Source organism: Acinonyx jubatus, chromosome D4, assembly GCF_027475565.1.
Source record: "Acinonyx jubatus isolate Ajub_Pintada_27869175 chromosome D4, VMU_Ajub_asm_v1.0, whole genome shotgun sequence".
Classification (NCBI taxonomy): Eukaryota; Metazoa; Chordata; class Mammalia; order Carnivora; family Felidae; genus Acinonyx; species Acinonyx jubatus.
In genome coordinates this window covers 4,148,587-4,164,152 of record NC_069391.1, presented here as the reverse complement: position 1 = coordinate 4,164,152, position 15,566 = coordinate 4,148,587, and the positions used below count along the sequence as shown (strand labels likewise).

At 54.7% G+C, this 15,566-nt stretch overlaps 1 protein-coding gene across 1 annotated transcript in view; it reads left to right on the top strand.

Annotated features, from left to right (window-relative positions):
- The window catches only part of CFAP77 (cilia and flagella associated protein 77), a 131,409-nt gene that overhangs the window by 74,059 nt on the left and 41,784 nt on the right, over positions 1 to 15,566 (top strand). The gene's annotated exons all lie outside the window — the stretch shown is intronic.

The following is a 15,566-nucleotide window of genomic DNA, read 5'->3' as shown; positions in this document are numbered from 1 at the left end:
TCACCAAGGGATGTTATCAGTAGTGGGTATGTCTCGCCATGTCTTGGCTGTGCTTCCCAATCTTGGCTTTGTTCTCTGACAAGCTTCTGCCTCGTGTAGCTAAATGACCAGGAACAGTTCCATCCTCAGGGGGAAGGGCACAGAAGCTACGGCAGCCTTCAGATTAAGATTCCTTGGTCCAACTTTAGAGCCTTGTCGATCCCTGAATCAGCCACTGTGAGCAGGGATTGTGAAGCACACTGATTGGCCAGTTCTGGGTCACATGTCTGCCTCTGAACCAATTGCGGAGACCAGGAGATTCTGATGCCCTGACTGGCCAGGCCTGATCCTCTGCCCCTTCTTGGGCGGGGTAGGTGTTTGGGCTCAGCCTCCACCATCCACATGGGGCTGGTGGTGGAAAGGATGTAGACATCAAGGCTCTGACCCCGGAAGGAGAACAGAACACAACAGTAGGCGAAACGGCAGATGTTCAATGCACCAGGGCTTCCTAACCCATGATGTGTCACAGCACAAAAAAAAATCACTGGTGTTTGTGCCTCGCACTGTGCCAATAAACAGAAGTGCCTGTAGCTAGCAACAGGTGGCCTGGGGCCGCCAAGCCCCAGCCAGATGCCCGTGACCGAGAAGCCAATATCTTGGTCCATCTATGTGGCAGTGCCATCGACAGTCTGTCCCCAGCCTCTTTCCCACCTTCCTCCCACTGTGTCCTGGGTAGGTGACTTCCTCTGGCTCTCCCACCATACTTTATTGTTATTATTACTATTATTGGCGATGGTTCCTTCTTTATTTTTTATTTGTTCTAATTATTTTCTATTGTGGTAAGATTTACTGGGTTTTTTTTTGAAGTTTTTGTTTATTTATTTTGAGAGAGAGAGAGAATGAGTATGAGTGGCAGGGGGTGGGGGGGAGCAGTGAGAGAGGGAGAGAGAGAATCCCAAGCAGGAACCACGCTTCCAGGGAGGGGCCTCACGTGGGGCTCGAACTCACAAACCGTGAGAGCACGACCTGAGCTGAAATCACGAGTCAGATGCTTAGCCGACTGAGCCACCCAGGCGCCCCCAGATTTGCCATTTTTAAATGTACAGTTCAGTGGCCTTAAGCACATTCACACTGCTGTGCAACCCACAGCACCATGCATCTCCAGAAGCCTTTCTTCATCCCGGACTGGAACTCGGGCCCCATTTGGTACCTCTCTGTTCCTCCCTTCCCTCAGCTCTTTGTAACCACCATTCTGCTTTCCGTCTCTATGATTGTTGACTTCTGTAGACACCGCATCTAAGTGGAATCGTGCCAAATTTGCTCTTTTGTTTCTGGCTTGTTTCACTTACCGTAATGTCCTCGAGGTTCATCCACGTTGTAGCGGGTGTCCGAATCTCCTTCCTTTTCAGGGCCGAATGATATTCCACTGTGTGGATATGCCATGTTTCGTTTCTCCGTTTATCCGTCGATGGGCATTCGGACGGTGTCCACCTTCTGGCTATCGTGAATAGTGCCGCCGTGAACACGGGTGTGCAAATACCCGTGTGCGTCCCTGCTTTCAGTTCTCTTGGGTATCTACCCATGGGTGTACTTGCTGAGTCACGCGGGATTCCAAGTTTAGAGTTTCGAGGACGTGCCATCGTGTTTTCCGCAGTGGGAGCTGCCATACTTTTGTATGCCTTCCCCCGCCTGTTCTTGCCACCCTACCTAGTAAAACCTACTCATTCTCCGGAGTTCAGCTCAGCGTCATCTCTGCAGTAAAGCTCTCCCACCTCCCATGGTCTCAGCTGTACACGTCTCTCTCACCGGACATGCGTTTCTATTCGCCAGCCCTCCAAACGTGGAACGTGACCGTACAGACACATTGGAAAATCATTTCTGGTCCAGTTTAACGGTCATTGGCACACCCCCCTCCCCCCCCCTTTGAAATAATGCCCTAGGGGCGCCTGGGTGGCTCAGTCGGTTAAGCGTCCGACTTCAGCTCAGGTCACGATCTCGCGGTTCGTGAGTTCGAGCCCCGCGTCGGGCTCCGTGCTGATGGCTCAGAGCCTGGAGGCTGTTTCGGATTCTGTGTCTCCCTCTCTCTCTCTCTGCCCCTCCCCCGTTCATGCTCTGTCTCTCTCTGTCCCAGAAATTAATAAACGTTAAAAAAAAATAAATTAAAAAAATAATAATAATGCCCTAAAGTCAGTCCCTCCAAGGCAAGGTTTCCCAAGGCCGCCTGGAGTACAGAGGGACAGAGACTCCCACTGTGTGCCAGACCGCTAGACTAGTCCGGGCCGGTCACCAGTGTCCCCAAGACGGCATGGTGTCTGCGAGCAGCCGTCAGCCTAGGGCTCTCGTTCCAGCGTGGTCCCCAACAGTTTTCCCTCCAAGGCTTCTGTTTCCTGACCTGTGAATGGGATGTTAGAGCAGTAACGCGGCCAGCTGGGATTCTCAGGTTATGTTTGGCCTCTGTGTCGGTTTCCTTTCCTTGTCTTGGAAGGGCCTGTGCGGGGAGGTGCGTGGGGTTACTGGCCCAGCTTAGGCAGGGAGAAATTAACCGACCTCCCTAAGCTGGGTTCTCAACCTGAAGTGCTTATACTTAAAAACAAAATTTTAGAAGACGTAGGACGTTAGCCATCACCTGGTTCAAAGCCATGATTTAAAAGAAGAAAGCAGGGGCGCCTGGCTGGTTCAGTGGGTGGAGCCTGTGACTCTGGATCTTGGGGTCCTAAGTTCGAGCCCTACGTTGGGTATAGAGCTTACTTTATAAAACTAGGAAATAAAATGAATAAGACAAGGAAGCAGACGTTCAGAGCGGTCAAGACCCTTTCGCAAGGTCACACAGCAAGTTGGGACCAGACAAGAGTCACATCTAGAGCCAGGTGGGTGGACTCCCCGTCCAGTGCTCTTTCTCGCACACTTGCCTCCTTGGGACTGAGGTACAGCGCAAATGCCCACGGTTCCCGGTCCTGGGGCTGCGTTGTTCCACGTACAATGGAAAAGCTGAAGTCAGCTGGGCCCAGAAAGGACATCCATTATCATCTGGCTTTCAATATAAAATCTTAAATTGCTATAAAACCGAGTGGCTACAATGCGAGGGTAAGGACGTGATGAAGTGCCAGCTATATCCTCTGTGATGGTAAATGGGCTTTGCATATGCAAATTGAATGGATTTTAAAATGGTATTTAATGACAATTTTCGTAGCAGACGTTAACATTAATTGCACAAAAATGAAAATGCTGCATTAGGTTGCTGTTAGCAGCAAATATCGTGGCCATAAAGCTTTATCTTTATCAACAGCAGCCCTCTCTCATGTGTCAGGGCGGCCCAGCAAATTGCAAGCAAAAGGGCTTTTACGGAACAAAAATATCCCCCAAAGCAGGCCCAAATCAGCATCAATTTTGCTTTATTTCTTCGTAAATGGAGGTTAAATGGCCGCCGGAAAGGCTTTTACTGAGCTGCTCAGCGAGCGTCCAGAACCCCTCAACCTCGCAACGTAAGTAGAAGGAGCAGTTAAGACGCGATCGCCCCTCTCCGTAATGGGGCTATTACTTTAAAGTTATGGGGCCGAGGCCCCTTTCCTAATGATCACCTTTTACAAGCCTCAATTGTATTTATTTCTTTACTTTAAAAGCATGTTTAAAAAAGTAGAAAACAAATCTGATTACACACGACTACCCGAGGAGTTGTTGGGGGCGATTTGGTCCAATAAATAAATAAACAAATGAGTACCGTTTACTCACAACTACAGATATGTTAAAAAATAATAATAACAAAATACACAGAAAAGCCACTCGAAGCTCGGGACGCTCCCGAGCGTGTGACCGCCGTGTGAGATAAAACTCTGACCCCAGCTCTTCTCCCTGTCCCCCGGATGTCAAATCTCTTACCCTTTGACGTATTTCACGATGGACGGGATGACGGAGTCCGTCCGTCCTTCCACTTGGCTGATTTGGTTTCCAATTCACACTGCTTTGTCACAGATGGTCACTAAATTGGAAAGGTGCATTTCAGTCCACGAGCTGGTGTGGCTAAAAGAAAGTGGAGGCCCCAAGCCATGATGGGGAAACGGTGCCCGTGTGGCCATGCGGTCACGAGCGGGGAGCCACGGCCAAGTCAGCCCACAGAGATGTTTGGCCCATCCAGTGACGAAAACTGTGAATGAGTTGCCACGTTTATTAAAAAAACAAAACTTTTTTTTTAATGTTTATTTTACTTTTGAGAGAGAGAGAACCAGCTGGGGTGGGTCAGAGAGAGAGGGGGACAGAGGATCTGAAGCGGGCTCCACACTGACCACAGAGAGCCCGATGTGGGGCTTGAACCCACACACCACGGGATCATGTCCTGAGCCGAGGTTGGACACTTGACCGACTGAGCCACCCGGGCGCCCCATGAGGTGCCACATTCAAAAAGCCAGGAGATTTCATAAAAACAACAGCAACAACAACAACAAAAACCTGGATTTCCCGCTTCACCTAAAAAGCCAGAAGCCCAGGGGCGCCTGAGTGGCTCAGTCAGTTAAGCGTCTGACTCTGGATTTCGACTCCAGTCATGATCTCGCGGTTTGTGAGATCGAGCCCCGCATCGGGGTCGGTGCTAATGGCTCGGAGCCTGGAGCCTGCTTCGGATTCTCTGTTTCCCTCTCTCTCTCTGCCCCTCCCCCACACTGTCTCCCACTCTCTCTCTCTCTCTCTGTCTCTCTCAGTGAATAAAGTGAAAGATTGGACGCCCTGCACCCAGGGTCTGCGCTCAGGCACCAGGGGCTGGAGCTGAGAGGCAGTGCCCCTTTCGGACATGTCCCCCCCCGCCCCAAGCCTGGCTTCTCCCATCTTTGCCATCTGTCTGGTCCTGGTGGGCACTGAGTTTGCAGCTGCTGGTGTCGACTGGTCGTCCTGATCCCTCAGCTAACTGCTGCCTCTCTCTGTCCCCTGATGAAGGTCGGGGCCACCACGAACAGAAGCCGCTCTGCACCGAGTGTACGAGGCAGGCATTTTGTGTGTGTGATCGCTGATGCTAATCTCAGTCCTACGAGGCAGGTATCATGCCTCCGCCTGACATCTGCTTCACGGTCCAGGAAAGGGGGCGCGCAGGCCCCGCTGCTGGCTGCACGGTGGCCAAGCTGGACTTGTTCCCCGTCCGGCTGGCCGGCTTTGAGGACCGCACCTCTAGGATCGGGCAGCTGGAGACAGCCCGTGCCTTACCGCTCTGCTGTTTCGCTGTCAACTCTCAGACTTCAGGTCAGGGAAGGATTTTAAATTCTTATTACCCGCGTGTAGGGCCGTAACACGAATCTCCAAGCATGCTGCGACCCAGGGTCCATAAACAGATATGTCTGGAGGCCAGAAATGTAACTATTAAGGAAGCACTTAATTATTGATGCATTTTAACAAGTGTTTGCAAATGCTCCCATGCCCTTGGCACATCTTAATTGTTACTGCTCCTAATTGGTCCAGCGTTGTCGATTATGATGAGTCAGGGACTGGCGGGGAGGGGGGAAGCAGCAAGAGCGGGGCAGCAGCTGGCGCTCCCGGAAGGTTCTGGGCGCCCAGAGCCCCCCACCGTCCTGCCTGGGAGCTCACGCCATACACAAGGCAAGGCTGCTATTGGGGGGGCGGACCCATCACTCAGTCAGTAAGCAAACGGCCACCGCGTGTCTGGGTATGACACGCGCCAGATGAAGGGTAGGTAGCCCGTGAGCCAGTAATGCCCCGAACCAATAATGGCAACTAGGCTTTATTGTTATAACGACGTGTCAGGCGTTGTGCTGAGCGCCTCCGATGCACCCCGTCCTTAAATAACTCTGAACAGCTCAGTGAGTGCCACGTTGGGACTCCTACCTGCCCGTCTTGCAGAAGAAGAGACAGAGGGTCAGAGAGGTGAAGTGATCTGCCCCTGGCTGCGCTGCACTCGTGACGGTGACCGTGGCAGTGAGCTGCTTGCCTCACAAACACAAGGGTGGAGGTGATACGTTTAGTTTTTTTCTGCACTTGAGGGGGGCTGAGACAGAATGTGTATGTACACTATACAGAGAGAGTACGGCCGTCCTGCCTGGATTTTTCTTAAAGCCTTAAAGTTAATCTGAACACGGTGAGCTTCCCCTTTGATGCGCCCTCCCCTTCCCCTTGCCCTTCCCCTTTACTGGCTCCCCACTTCCTGATAGACTAGATGCTCCAAGCCTGCTGTGCTCACCTCGGTATCCCTGGTGCTGACCACAGTGCCCTTGCTGAAGGGACCCTCGGGAAATCCTCGCCAAATGAACGCACGAGCGAGTGGCCACGTTGGAATCTGAGTGGGAAGCCGGCAGCAACGTGCGACTTTCGTAGGATACTTGGCTCATCCGCCAATTAGGCTAGTCTAGACCCTCCCCCCCCCCCCCCAATCCTGGTGCCGAGCGCGTTTAGACCATGGAGCAATGAGAAACACAAGAAAGGTAGGAAATGGTACCAGCCCACCCTCTGTCTGTGCTGCTGCTTGCCCAGCTATCAGATGCATCATCAGCCTGACATTGACAAATGTGAAGGATGGAGGAAATTTTACAGGCTGTTAAAAAATGTTTGCTGCCCGACAGGTTTTTTGAATCTCTCTGCCAAGCTGATTTATTTTACAAATTTACAATGGGCCCATCAATCACTCCGGGTTATTTTGTTTCTCCCAGAGCTGACGGCCAAAATCCAAGCCGCCCACCCGAACTCCTATAAAATGATAATAAGCCCCTTCCCAGACGACCGTCCCGGGGTGGCAAGACAGGTTCCCAGTGGGGAGACCTGCTCCAGATTTATGGGTGGCCCAAAGCCCCGCTGAATGAAATGGGGCTGACCACAAGGGGGAGCATGTGGGTCTCGCAAAGACCCTCCCCCCCCCACCTCCGCCCCAAGACTGAACCTGAAATGCACTTCCTGCCGACCGACCCAGGGGCTCCGTGGCTCAGTGCGCGGGCCTGCTCCCCGCGCCGGCAGTCACCAGTTCTCTGCTCTCCCGGACGCTCCGCTCCTGGAGGCGGGGGACAATGTCAGTTTTGTCCACTGCTACATCATCAAAGCCAGGTGCAGAGTAGGTCCTCAGGAAGTGCTTGTTGAGGAAAACTACCGTTCAGGGCCTTTGCAGGCTTTGAGGCAGAGTCATTGAAAGTGAACTCACAGCACACTTGAGACCAGAGAGGGGATGGGAAAGCCAGAGTCTTGTGTCATTTAACAGACTCTGCTGTGTTCCCCTGTGGTTGATGTTATGGCTCAGGTTTGTGGTCACGCTGCCTCAAAGAGTGAATATGTCCCGTGGCCTCATTAATAGAGGTAGCAAGTCCCGAACAAGGGAGGCTACCTTCCTACTCTATTCTGCCGCTCACGTCACGCTTGTGCCATCAAGTTAAAAAGTGGGAGGCATCGTACATTCAGGGAAGGTCCGCAAGTAGGAAAGTGTCCAGAGGCGGCAGGATGGTGGGTGGGATGAGGGACAGAAACCACCGTGTACAAAGGTGATGAAAAATGAGGACAGCGGGGGGGCTTTTTTCCTCAGAGACTTGAGAGAGCAAAACGAGGCCCGGTGTGTGTTTGGAGAGCAGTACGGGTGGCTGACGTCACGGAGCCCTCGCTGAATGGCTGGCTGGCAGGTCATCTCACGAAATCCTTACGACTCCATCAAGCAGGGACCATTATCCCCACTTTACAGACGAGGAGACTGAGGCTCGGAGGGTCACTTGCCCGAGGCCACACGGCCAGTTGGTGACAGAGCCAGGATCTGAGCCACGCCTCCTGCCCCACGGCCTGCGCAATTCCAGCAGACAGAGCCAGGCCCCGAGTGAGGAGATCATTTCTTATCCTGAGCGTCATCCACGAGGCCGCCCGCGTCCCAGCGAGCCCTGGCCGCAGAAGTCGACGAGCACTTCCCGGGCACCCGGCTCCCCACAGAGTAACTCAGGATGTCCTCACTGCAGCCCAGCGCCTCCATTTACCCAGGAGGAAACTGAGGCAGGCAGAGGTTATGTCCTTTCGCAAGAGGTCACAGGTGGAATTGGAGGCACGGGGATTCGGGTCCGGGTGATTTACTCTGGGACCCTCACGCTTCGCTTAGATGGAGGGGTTGGCTACCCCAGATGGCTGCCAGACCGGAGCCTGGGACACCCCAAACTGTGTCCGACCAGGGTCCCCCCTCCTCAGGGACAGCCTGCTTCCGTGCACCTGACCTGGAGGACAGGCCCAGGCAGGGAGATGGGGCTGGGAGGACGTGGTGGGGGAGGGCCCATCCTCTCCCCCTTCCTCTCTGGGACCTTTGCCTGTCTGCTCGTGCTATAACCTCTCCCACCTCCCCAAACTCCCTCTCACTCCTCCCTCCAAGGCGGCTTTGTTGCCGGAGCCGCGAATGAGACATTTTTCATGCTTTGCCTTTTTTTCCCTCTCCGATCTCCTGCGGCCCAGACAGAGATTTATTCCCGGCCCGAGGCTCCCGGCATTCGGAGCAGGGAGGGCTCAGGGAGGCGCTGATGGGCCCATAATGGATAGGGCCGCGCTCCCCTGGGGCCTGGCCCTCCCGAACCCCATCCATCAGGAGCGGCTTGGTGCCAGGGTCAGCGCTAACGAGGCCGCAGGCCGCTCCCCCTCGGGGCCTCCCCAGCTCACGGCTCCCGCTTTTGATTTTTCCAGAGCCGGGCCGCGCCTGCCGGCATCGGTGGGCAACGCGTGAGAGTGGGCCCGGCGCCCGGCCTCCGCGGCCCCAGTCTTGACACCGTCGGAGGGCTTGCTGGGCTGCGGCTGGCCCTGCCCCTCCGTGACACGGTGGCCCCTGTGACATGGGGCACAGAGGAGCTTGCCCCTGCTGGGAGCCAGCCACCAATCCCTGGTGTGGCAGGGAGAGCCAGGCTTCAAGCCTGACTCGTCACCGTGCAGGACCCCCAAGCAGAAGAATTCAGAGTGGGGGCGCCTGGGTGCTTCAGGCAGTTAAGCGTCCAGCTTCGGCTCAGGTCACGATCTCGTGGTTCACGAGTTCAAGCCCCGCATCGGGCTCTGTGCTGACAGCCCGGAGCCCGGAGGCTGCTTCGGATTCTGTGTCTCCCTCTCTCTGTGTCCCTCCCCTGCTCTCACTCTGTCTCTGTCTCTTAAAAATAAATAAAACATTTTTAAAAATTAAAATAGAAAGGAAGAAGAATTCAGAGGAAGCATGTCCCTGAATACGTTGCGCCCAGGGGCCAACTTGGTTCTCTTCCCTTTGGGGACCAGGTGGAGGCAGCCATTCAAGCCAGAAACCCGGGCGCCTGCATTAGGTTCGATTAATAATACCAGCTTCCGTTTCCTTAGCTCCTCCGGGGCCAGGCATGGGGACCGGTGCTCTATGCACCGCCCTTTACGTGACCTTCACCATGACCCGTTCGTAGCAGCATGCTCTCTACCGTTGGGGAAACTGAGCCGCGGACACACGTACCCGTGATCCCGTGGCCGGAAAGCGGGACTTGACCTCAAAGGTCCCATCTGCTACTTCTGTCCCGTACTGCGTGTTCACACAGCGCCAGGCGGTGCCGGCACCACGTGGGGTGTTTGGGACACAGAGAGGAAGCAGGACACAAAGCAACACACAGCGATGCGGTGCACGTTGCTTCTGGCGGGCAGAGGAGGGCGGGAGAGGGCCCCGGGGGACTTTGGGCCCTGCCTGGCTCTGCTCATCGCTGTATCCCCAGGGCCTAGCACAGGCCTGGCACATAGTAGGTGCTCAGTAAGTGCTTGTTGCTGTACTGCGTGGCTGGATTGTGACCCACCCCCGACTTGGAAACAGGCCAACGCTTGAATGAGCAAGTCTTTTCCTAGGTGTGGTTTGGCTGGGCACGGACCTTTGGTGATCAGTGTCCTGTAACAAATCCCCACAAGCCTGGTGGCTTAAAACAACAGAAACGTCTTTTCTCCTAAGGTGGAGCCCAGAAATCCGAAATCGAGGTGTCATGGGGCCCCATTCCCTCTGAAGGGTCTGGGTGCTAGCCTCTGCCAGCTTCTGGTGGCCCCAGGCGCTCCTGGGCTTGTGGCCGCAACTTCCAGTCTCTGCTCTGTGACCACATGGCCTCTTCTCAGGGCGTCTGTGTCTCTCCTCTTTTGTCTCCAGTAACAACACGTGTCACCGGGTTTAGGGCTCCCCCAAATAGTCCAGGGTGATCTGGCCTTAAGATCCCAAAGCTAGTTACATCTGCAAAGGCTCCTTTCCCCAAACAGGTCACATTCATGGGTTCTGGGGCTTAGAACGAGGACGTATCTTTGGGGGGGGGGTCACTTTTCACCCCCCTGTAATCATCAAGGCGCCTTACCGCCAAGTCAGAAAGCCCTGCATTTTAGTCACCGCGGGGTTTTGAGGAAATTGCCTTTATTATTTTTAATGGATTGATTTTGAGAGAGAGAGAGTGCCAGGGAGGGGAGGGACAGAGGCAGAGGGAGAGAGAGAGTTCCCAAGCAGGCTCCGCACGGTCAGTGTGGGGCCTGGCGTGGGGCTCGAACTCACAAACCGTGAGATCATGACCTGAGCCGAAACCAAGAGTCGGCTGCTCAGCCAACGAGGCGCCCTTAGGAGGCAACTGCCTTTAGAGTTACTGCCTGGGGATTTGTGCTGCTGGAGTCTTGTTACGTGTGTCCCATCATGTTTTTGTGGAAAACAAGACAGTAGTTTGCGATCAAAGGTTTTAATCAGAGAAAAGACGAGAGGTATCGATGCCTCCCAGAGGAGCAAATGTTTCGCCCCTCCTTTCTGCGTTTCTGTGTTTATTAGGAAACTCTCCAAAAACACAGCAAAGTTCAGAAGTTTCATAACCAACTCCATGAACCCGCCGCTCAGATTCAGCAAACTTAACCGCCTGGCCGTATTTGCACCTGAGGCTTTTAAAAAAATTATCGTTACAGAAATAAACTAGAACTCGGGGCGCCTGGGGGGCTCAGTCTGTTGAGCGGCCATCATCGGCTCAGGTCATGATCTCGCGGTCTGTGAGTTCGAGCCCCGCGTCGGGCTCTGTGCGGACAGCTCGGAGCCTGGAGCCTGCTTCGGATTCTGTGTCTCCCCCTCTCTCTGCTCCTTCCCTACTCACGCTCTGTCTCTCTCTTTCAAAAATAAATATTTAAACAATTGTTTCAATTTAAAAAATAATAAAATAGAACAAATGCAGCTTGAAGCCCCATCTCACCCCTCCCTCACCCCACGCCCTTCCCTCCGTTCCCAGAGGACCACCCCGAGGTTGGAAGAGGCATGCTTTCCGTCCAGATTTCCCCAATCTTTCCTACACCGTTCGAGGTCCATAAATAACGCAGGTGAGTTCGCGTGGCTTCAAACCACACAAATCACGCTGCGTGGCGACTTGCTTTTTTCACCCCGCACCTTTGCAAATGTCGCCCTGGTCCGCTGGGTGGGTGTGTCCGTCCTCCATCGCCGGACACGCGGCGGGGCTCCTCGCTTCCCGGGTGCGAGATTCCTCCGGGTCACATTCACGGGCGGAGCAGCTGGGCTCCAGGGCGACCCTCCTCGGCTTACACCAGACGCCGGTGCTCTCTCTGCCTCCCTCACTGCCCCCCACCCCCACCCCCACGGGACAGGGATGCCCTACCTGCTATTCATTGTGTCCCCAGACGCCAGGACCCCTGCACGGCAGGCTCCTGAGTGGTCCAGAAGGCATGTCGTCCCCTGTCCTGTCCACTGGCTTCTCTGAGCCTTTTCCCCCCAGAGGGGCTCAAGCCACAGCCCCTCTGCACAGGTGCAGGTGCCCAGGAGGGGAGCTCCCCAGTTTCGGGTGCAGGCCCCCAAGGTTGAGGGAAGCTTCCAGCCAGGCTCCTCCGCCCATCCTGCGGCCGCCGCCGCCTCTGGGCGCCTGTGTGGGGTAACTGCTAATTGACTTCACCCTTGTGAAAAATGTTAACAAATTGCAAATGACCTCTTAGACAAATTTAGAAGCCAGAAGTCTGCTGCTAACTGGGCCTCCCTCCTCTGTCATTAGCTTTTATGTTGGATCCACAAACAATTAAAAAATAACCACAAGCCCAGAGGTCCTCTTCTCTAATTAGCTCTAAGAGTCCTGCCAGAGAGAGAGAGCTGCGCCTCAATTACCGCCCTTCCTCCCGGCTAGTTAGAAAAGACAGGCCCTCGGGCCAAGGGGCGACAATTAAGAATGAGGCAGCTGTGGGGGTGAGGAGGGAAGTGGGCATCGCGGTGTGCCCTTGGGGCCCACGCCTCCCGGCCAGCTCCTCCGTCCTACCCTACGCTGCGGCCGGTGGCCCCAGGTTGGAGGGTCCTCTGCCCAGGAAAGGCTCAGAGCTGTAACCCCCAGAGGGGACCGGGGACCACACGAGCCAGGATCACCCGTGGGGTGGGGTAAAATGCAGATGCCTGGGCCCCCATCCTGGTGGGTCAGAATGTCTGACTGCGGGACTCAGGCATCTGTACTTTGTTGCTGACGTTTATTTATTTATTGTTAGAGAGAGAGAGCACGCACACAGGAGGGGCAGAGAGAGAGGGAGAGAGAGAGAGAGAGAATCCAGAGCAGAGCCCGATGCGGGGCTCGAACTCACAAACCGTGAGGTTGTGACCTGAGCCGAGATCAAGAGTGGGACGCATAACCGGCTGAGCCCCCCAGACGCCCCCATGGGCATCTGTACTTTGAATAAACTCCCTGGGTGATTCTTACTGGCCTTCAAGATTCAGGGTCTGTGTCCTCAATGGGATTGAAACGCGTTCTGTGACACACAGCCCAGGCCCCGTCTTCCTGCTCCCGGGCAGCTGGCTACGGCCAGACTTCCGTGGGCCCGGGCACTCTGGCCTTCGTGAGCCCCTTCCTCCACACAAAAAAAGTATTATAATAATTAAAACTATGCTACGGCTGTGCTGATTTGAAAAGAAATTAAAACATCTTCGTGGGTCCCTAACAGTGTCCTAGGGCCTGGGCTCCAGGCCTCCTGGCCCAGGGGACAGCTTGGCCCTGCCTTTTCCCTCAGGCCCGTCCAAAGCCTTCCTCCTCCGAGGGAGTTTCCTCTCCTCCCCCACCCCTTCCGGGGGAGCAGAGATGAAGGCAGGGAGGAGCACGGAGAGCCAGCCTCCAAGTCCGAAGTCTCCACCCTCAACACAAGGTTCTCCTGCTCCTGGGTGGAGGGATCTGACCACATCACCTAGGATCTCTGTGGGCCTCCCTTTCTCCGTCTGCGAGTGGGGTCCACACTCCGTCCTCCCGGGTCAGAAGACACGGTGTGAGGTCACCAGTAGAGAGTTCTTTGAGCTCTTGGGAAGAGAGCCGCCAGGTATTGTTACTCAGGAGGCACAGGGCGGGGCTGCGGTGTCACCCGCCTGCAGAGGCCTGGCAGGTACAGGGAAGCCGGGGAGCACCCACCTGGTCTAAGGGCAGCGGGCTACCGATACGTGGGAGTGGGGGCCCAGCGTTGCCATTACCAGACAATCTAATGCCTCATTCAGGAAGGCCAGGCGTTTGGATTAAAAACAACAACCACAGGGGCGCCCGGGTGGCTCAGTCGGTTAAGCGGCCGACTTCGGCTCAGGTCACGATCTCACAGTCCGTGAGTTCGAGCCCCGCGTCGGGCTCTGTGCTGACGGCTCAGAGCCTGGAGCCTGTTTCAGATTCTGGGTCTCCCTCTCTCTCTCTGACCCTCCCCCATCATGCTCTGTCTCTCTCTGTCTCAAAAATAAAGAAACATTAAAAAAAATTACACTTAAAAAAAAAACAACCACAACTCTTTTTTTTTAAAATGTTTGTGCATTTTTTGAGAGACAGACACAGCATGAGCAGGGGAAGGACAGAGAGAGAGGGAGACAGAGAGAATCCCAAGCAGGCTCCGCACTGCCCGGGCAGAGCCGGATGCGGGGCTCAAGACCCACGAACCGCGAGATCATGACCTGAGCTGAGACCGCAGGTCCGATGCTTAACCAACTGAGCCACCCAGGTGCCCCTGTCAACCGGTTCACCAGTGAAACGGGGAGTGACATAATCCCTGTTCCTGTCTCTGGTGAGGTTCTTATAACGATGACGCAGAGTGGTCCCTGGCACGAGGTGCAGCATGGGAGGGAGGGGTCATGGCTCTCAAGACCGCAGGAGGGATCCGGGGCGATGGGCTGTTTTCTATCTTGCCTGGGTGGTGGGTACGTGAGCCTCTACGTGTGATGAGATGGCATAGAAACATACACAAAAGAGCAGGAATAAATGCGGGGAATCTGAATAAGGTGGGTGCACAGTCTCCATGTCAACATCCTGGGTGTGATTTCCTTCTTCTGTTTTGCAAGACGTTACCATTGAGGGAACTGGGTAAGGGGTACATGTGATCTCTGTTTTATTTCTTACAACTGCTTATGGACCCACAACTGTCTCGATAAAATTTTTAATTAAGGGAAAAAAAGCAAAAAAGGGGCGCCTGGGTGGCTCAGTCGGTTGAGCGTCCGACCCTTGATTTCAGCTCAGGTCATGATCTCCCGGTTCGTGAGTTCGAGTGCCCCATCGGGCTCTGAGCTGACAGCACGGAGCCTACTTGGGATTCTCTCTCTCGTTCTCTCTCTGCCCTCCCCCACTCTCTCTCAAAATAAATAAATAAACATTAAAAAAAAAAACTTAAAAAGCCAAAACAGGGATTCAGCCGTGGCTTTGTTACCGTGTAGGCAAAGTTAGCCAGAATCGCTCGTTTGAACAAACAGCGATACAACCGTAGGCACAGTGAGGTGCTCAGTAGACGGTCACTGAAGTCACTTGGCCGTCAGACCCGAGCCCATTCAGGAAGCCTCGGGTACGGAGGAGAAAGGAAGGCACCCCAGCCCAGAAGCGTGCCGCCGGGCCCTGTCTGAGAGCGCAAGCCCCCAGCTGGGGCTCCTTAGACGGTGTCACCGGCCGCGTCCCTGGTGGCTTCGGTCTTGATTTAGAGCCTCTGACAGAAGCCCAGCCCTGCAGCCTCTTTCCGCCTCCCAAAGCAGACCTTGCCGCCCGTCCCCCGGCCGCGGCCCGTCCCGGAGGCCCCTGTCTACTCCTTGCGCCCTCGAGGCCGTGCGGGTACCAGTGCCCGCGCCCGCCCCGCCCCCCGGGGGCAGCAGTCGCTGGCATATTAGAGATGGGTTTTAATTTCATTGTAACAAAATAGCTGTCTCCACTGGAGGAAGCATCAAGCGCCAAAGAAGGACCGGTTTTGAGCCGAATCACGTTGAACAGACCTCCGTGCTGTCATTGATTTTCCAGGAAGAAAAAAATTGCCTCTGGCTACTAAACCGAATTAGTAGTCACTGATGACCAATTATTTCAGCCCGCTGTGAACGGAGAGCCGGTACTAAAATCCGGTTTGTCAGACCCAAGGCTCCCTTCTCAAACACCTTTCAACAAATGTGTACCTGAAGAGTCCCTCAGAAGGTTCCTGCAGCTTCCTCTCTTCCGCCAAGTTCTCCGGCTGCACAAAGTTTTAATGAGCAGCAAAAATGAAGGTGGGCTGCCTTGAAAGGGGCCCCCTAATCCGCAGAGCGCTCTTTGGCAGAGAGGAGCCGAGCTGGCAAATCTCGGCTGTCAGCCCCCCATCCCCCCGCACGCACAAAGTGTCAGCCTAATGTTTGCAAATGATAATTTCCATTTCCCTTGCTCGTCCCTGGTGCCTTCATGCGAGATCAACCCCTGGTC